General features: G+C 40.9%; 1 non-coding gene across 1 annotated transcript; it reads right to left on the bottom strand.

Annotated features, from left to right (window-relative positions):
- Nucleotides 1-5438: 5438 nt before the first annotated feature.
- LOC125579336 lies at nucleotides 5439-5544 on the bottom strand. Its single transcript, XR_007317319.1, has one exon. It is a non-coding gene; the product is annotated as a small nucleolar RNA R71 (small nucleolar RNA).
- Nucleotides 5545-6353: the final 809 nt, after the last annotated feature.

The following is a 6353-nucleotide window of genomic DNA, read 5'->3' as shown; positions in this document are numbered from 1 at the left end:
GACACATGATGAATAGTGTCGTTCGATGCTTGGCTCACGCTATCGATCGATGCTGCTTGGAGGGTGTCGATCGATACATCCCTCGTAGACCTACGAATCGTGCATAAACCAGCAGGCTCCTTCCTTGAAGGACCTAGAAATCCTCTCTTCATTGTTTTCTGATACTAAGAGTTATGTACCTGAAATAGAAGAAAAATTTTTATGAGTTTTTCGAACAGTAATAAAACCTAGACTAAATCTAACTAAACAAGATCTAATGGCAATCAAAGCTCCCCGGCAACGGCGCCAAATTTGATATCACTCAAATTACCCTAAAGAATGTTACTCTCATAAAAAGAGGTCGAGTTATAGTACTTAGGGATCGAATCCACAAGGAGCTAGGGAACCGATTAGATCAAATAGTTATATGATTAAGCTAGGCTAATAGGTTTTAAAGCAGTAAATAAAGCAAGTAATAAATAGCAATAAACAAGATGAACAAGGTAATTGTTCAGCTTGGCAAGGAGTAGTTCGATGGAAAGATGGTTGCTAGATCTAGGGCTTTTATTCAGATGTTGGAGATTATAATTCCTATAGGTACCTATTTGTTGCATGCATGATATGTTAGAGCTCATTCGCTTAACTCAGTGATCAGCTGTCGCATGAACTACTGGTTAACAAGCTAGATCTCGTGTCCCAACGGTTAGTATGCTGACAACGAGAGAGTGTCGATCGATGGTCTGTTAAGACGTCGACCGATACATCTTTGCCAACGTCAATCGATAGTCAGTTGAGGACATCGATCGAAGGGTTCTAGCCAGGCCTATGCACGAGTATGAAATGCTCTATTAAAATACTAAATTGGCGGTTAGCCCTCTCTAGAAATCCTAATATGATAGATAGATGTCAAGATGGGATAACAAGGGTGCTTGAGTATGCAATCCTATGATCAAGTTCAAGTTAATTACTCTAAAACAAGCAATGAATACAAATCTATCATGAATATCACAACAAGGCAGATCTATAGTTTGGGGCTAATCCCACAAACCTATCTGAACCCTAAACCTAACAGGTGGATCTATTCAGACATGAAGTTTGTCACAGAAATCATAGATGAAATAGATGTAAAACTGAAATGAAACAGATCAACAAAACCAATGGAGTTCCAGGAGGACTCTGATAGGAGTTCCTCCCTTCTCTCCTCTCAGAGAAACAATGGAAATGAAAGTGTGTAAAAAGCGTAGCCGTCAACAATGGCTTAGAAATAACATAAATAGGGTTTCTGGTCGTCCAAGGGCATTTTGGTAATTTGTGGCTTCTAGGGCTTCACGCAGTCATAAAATATACAAGGCCCACGATCTGGGATCTCCATCGATCGACGTGCAGTTGCTGCATCGATCGACGCGGCTTCCTCTTCTCGGCAGTTTCCTCTCGCGAGGCAGACTGACCACTCTTCAGTAAAACGGCCATAACTTCTGCTAAAGGAGGCTGATTGACCTGAGACAAGTGGAATTGGAAAGCCAACTCAAAGCTATATCTTGTGGCAAACTTTGGGCGCAATCTAACGGTCGGAAGGTCTCCATCCATAGTTAAACATATGATGCGTCTGTGCAACTCTGCACCTCCAATGGCTCCAAAAGACTCCAAAATCACCATATTTCTCCTAAACGTCCCTGAACCTGTAAATACTCTAGAAAGACTCCAAAACATAATAATTGTATCTTAAAACACTTTAAAACACTTATAGACCATGATTAAAAATGGGTAAAATATATGGTCTATCAGGCCACAAGAAGTTTCATTGCATCTTGGTCAAGAATGTGCAGAGATGACGTAGATGCTTATTTTTCTACAAGCAGCTGCTTCTCCACCAAATAGCCAATCACTACCACAGTCAAGCTAATTGACTATAACCAAGTGCTGAGTGGGACGCAACCCACTATTTGGTATTTTATTTTGGTTTTATTAGCTAGCATTTATTTACTTTCGTTTTATTTCTTTCAGATTTAGGAGACCCAAGTAGGAGGACCTGAATATCGACCGCCGACAAGACGTCGACATCGCTCGACATAGACAACCACACGACGATCGATGTAACACTTACCCATCGATCGATATCTAATCCGGTCAGATGTATCTTCCTTACTTGTTACATTTCGTACATCATGAACTATTTCATCATAACTCCGGCTGAGTTACACTGGGACAGTGTAATTTAAGTCTGGAGGGAGATTTACTGATATAATTTATTTTATTCTTATATAAAAGGAATTTTAATAAATTATGCCTAGCTATTTAAAATAAGGACTATAATCTTATATTGATTTAAACTTGAATATCTAAGCAATCTATAGCACCATTTTAGATTTACTGATTGCAGATAGCACTATAGATGCTAAAGCAGATCAACCTATCAACTACACACTTGCCTTGAAACGTATGAAGTAACCAAAACTGATTTCCAACACTAAACCTGACATAACCGCTTGTCTTGGGGCTTGGTATACATGGGATCGGATTCTTCAAACAGGCCTGGAAGGTAACGCCTGGTGTAGATTTTTTATCACATTTTCTCTCTCTAAATTTCGACCCTAGAATACTTAGTGAGTTCTATTAAAAAAAAAGATCTATTGTTTACTTAGGATGAGTCTGAACAGAACTTGGTGGCTAAAATAATTAAGGCTTGATTCATAAAGACTCCAATAAAAGAGTTCGAAACGGGACTTAGAGGCGGCAATCTTCAAGGCTCACTTTCGCAAAGAACTCTTCGATATATGTCAAAAAGAAGTGAACAGAACTTGGTGGCAACCACCATTAAGTTTTGATTAATGGAAGCCTGTCCAATCTTGGTCACTGATCCTGCAATGGAAGCAGACTTTGACTCAAGAGAGAAAATTAGAGAGAGAGAAACTAGGAACTAACTTTTACCTGCAGCTCCAGATACCTGTCTGAAATCCTTGCATCCTATGATCGATACTCCCAAGGTAAAGCATTCACTTTATATTTATGCTAAGAAATGAAATCAGTAGAGGGGATGTCAGACGTGAATTGATGAGTTGTGTTATGTTAGAAATGGTTGCTAAGATAGGATATTGCATAGTGTGCTTTTGTGATTAGGACTTTTTAAATGTGGTTGCAAAATTGTTGAGGAAAAGATTTCTATGCTTTAAAATCTTAAGTCCCTAATATTTTCAAACCTTGTTCAGAGAGACTGCATGTATGTTTTGCTTGAGGACAAGCAAAAGGGTAAGTTTGGGGGAGTTGATATACCTTGGATTTGACATGTTTTCATCCATGGTATATAAGTATTTTACTATATATATATATATATATATATATATATATATCTATGTTTTCTACTCTTCTAGGTATGTTTTCACGTTCAGGTGCATTTCGGAGTAAAGCTATGACTTTGGAGCATTTTGGAGCTTAAAAGACATTTCACACGAGCTGACCATGTAGAGGTCGACGAGAGGAAGAACAATCGATCGATGCGCATCCAGTGCTATCGATCGACACCAAGAGATGCCTAGACAGATGAAGATTAATATCGATCGATGTACACAAGTACCATCGATCGATGTCGAGACATTGGCCACGCGACATTTTGGATCCATCGGACTTAAAATCCAAGGCCAAGCCAAATTAGGAAAATGCCCTGACAAGTTTTTAACCTAGTAGATTATATACTGCCTAAGTGTTTTGACGGCAGGGAGAGCTTTTTGTTACAGTTTTACTTTGAGAGAGAAGAGAGAGTTTTGGAGAGAAGATCACTTGTGATTGGAACTCCTTGTTTCCATTTCTTTTCATCTATACTATGAATTTCTATTTCTTCATTGTTATGAATTGATTTGCTATGTCTGAGTAGTTCAATTATTAGATCTAGGGTTCAGATAGGTTTGTGGGATTAGCCCCAAACTATAGATCTGCCTTTTTGTGATATTCATGATAGATTTGTATTCATTGCTTGTTTTAGCCTTGCTAACTAGAACTTGATCATAGGATTGCATACTCAAGCATCCGTGTTATCCCATCATGACATCTATCTATCATATTAGGACTGCTAGAGAGGGCTAACTGCCAATTTAGTATCTTAATAGGGCATATCATACTCGCGCATAGGCCTAGCTAGAACCCGTCGATCGATGTCCTCAACTGACTATCGGTCGACGTAGGCAAAGGTGTATCGGTCGACGTCCCAATAGGACCATCGATCGACACTCTTTCGTTGTCGACAGACTAACCGTTGAGACACGAGATCTAGCCTGTTAACCAGTGAAACATGCGACAGCTGTTCACTGAGTTACGCGGTTGAGCTCTAACATATCATGCATGCAACAATTAGGCATCTATAGATATTATAATCTCCAACACCTGAATAGTGGCCCTGCATCTAATATCATTTCCAACCAAGTTACATTTATTATTTACTTCGCTTGTTACTATTGCTATTTCATATAAACATTTACAACTCTTATGATTAATAAACACTAGATTTAATTGTTTCCTAGCTCCTTGTGGATTCGATCCCTAAGTACTACATATGAACCTCTTTTGATGAGAGTAACACTCCTTAGGGTAATTTGAGTGGTATCAAATTTGGCGCCGTTGCCGGGGAGCTTTGATAGCCATTAGATTTAGTTTTATTGATTCTTATTCTTTTCTCTACCCCCTTTCTAATAATCTTTTTCTTGTCTTTTCAGGTGCATGCCCAGCGGTACCAGAAGCAACAAGGAGAAAGACTTGCTGTTCTCAGACGATCCTGAGAGGTCAACGTTCCACATCGCTCGACGCAACAACTTTGTCGTCGATCGATACGCACAACCAACCGTCGACCGACACCAGACCTTCATCGTCGATCGATCCAAATCGTTCGACAACGATCGATACTACACCGCATACGTCGATCGATACCGTGTCGTCAGAAATGGTAAATATTATTATTCTAACACAGGACGAGAAGGGAAACCTGTATGACCAGGACAGTCATCTGCGTAATGCAACAGGTCTGAAAATAGACGCTCAGGGGATTGTAATCCCTGATGCTGATGCTACAGGAGCTGCTCAACCTGTAGACGAGGACGCTCGATCGAAACCACTGGCCAACTACAATCGCCCAGATTAGTACTATTCCAACAGATCAGCTATTCGACTTCCGGGGATCGAGAAGCAGAATTTTGAGCTGAAGCCTCAATACTACACTCTCGTGTCGCAGATACCCTACTCTGGGTTACCGGACGAGCATCCTATGGACCATCTGGAACGGTTCGAGGATTTAATCGCTGCCATTCGGATGGAAGGAGTCCCTGAAGATTACCTGCTGTGCAAGCTCTTTAGATACACGCTGAATGGAGAACTGATGCACTGGCTTAGCCAGCAACCCACAGGATCCTTAACATCCTGGGCCGACATCAAGAATGCTTTCTTACGAAATTTCTTCGATGAGGCGGGCGCTGAAGAAATTCGGAACAAAATTTCCACATTCTCGCAGGAGGCTGGAGAGTCCTTCAAAGATGCGTGGATTAGATTTAGGTTCTTCCAGCAAGACTGTCCACACCATGGATTTAACGAAGTGCAGCTGCTAAGCACTTTCTTCCGAGGTCTCGCCTTACAGTATCAAATGGCTCTTGATACGGCGAGTGAAGGAAATTTCACTACTCGGAATCCGTTGGAAGCTGTGAGACTTATTGAAAACCTTGCTAACAGCAGTAGCACCAAAAACACTGACTCTGAACGGAAGAAGTCTGTAGCTCCTATCGGGAAGGAACAGATGGACGAAGTAAGAGCTAAGTTAGATGTGGTGCACAAGCTTCTTAGGAAGCAAGTCTTTTCAGCTGAAGGAGAAGTAGCATATACGGAAGGAGAAGAAAATGTGAACTACATCGGAGGTACCAGATTCCAGAAATTTGGAAACTAAGGCGGAAACAGAAACTTCTTTGGAAATGGTCAAAGAAGTACCCAGAGTTCACAATTTCAAAAACCCTTCAACAATTGTCGAACGATTAGGATCGATCGACGATGAAGGTCTGGTGTCGGTCGACGGTTGGTTGTGCGTATCGATCGACGACGAAGTTGTTGCGTCGAGCGATGTGGAAGGTTGACCTCTACGGATGGTGTGTTCCAAGTGAGCAGGATCATCTGAGAACAGAAAGTCTTTCTCCTTGTTGCTTCTGGTACCGCTGGGCATGCACCTGAAAAGACAAGAAAAAGATTATGTTAGAAAGGGGGTAGAGAAGAGAATAAGAATCAATAAAACTAAATCTAATGGCGATCAAAGCTCCCCGGCAACGGCGCCAAATTTGATACCACTCAAATTACCCTAAGGAGTGTTACTCTCATCAAAAAGAGGTTCAGATGTAGTACTTAGGGATCGA

Source organism: Brassica napus, chromosome A1 (genome assembly GCF_020379485.1).
Source record: "Brassica napus cultivar Da-Ae chromosome A1, Da-Ae, whole genome shotgun sequence".
Taxonomy (NCBI): Eukaryota; Viridiplantae; Streptophyta; class Magnoliopsida; order Brassicales; family Brassicaceae; genus Brassica; species Brassica napus.
The sequence above is the reverse complement of the archived record's forward strand: the minus strand, read 5'-3'. Positions and strand labels throughout refer to the sequence as shown.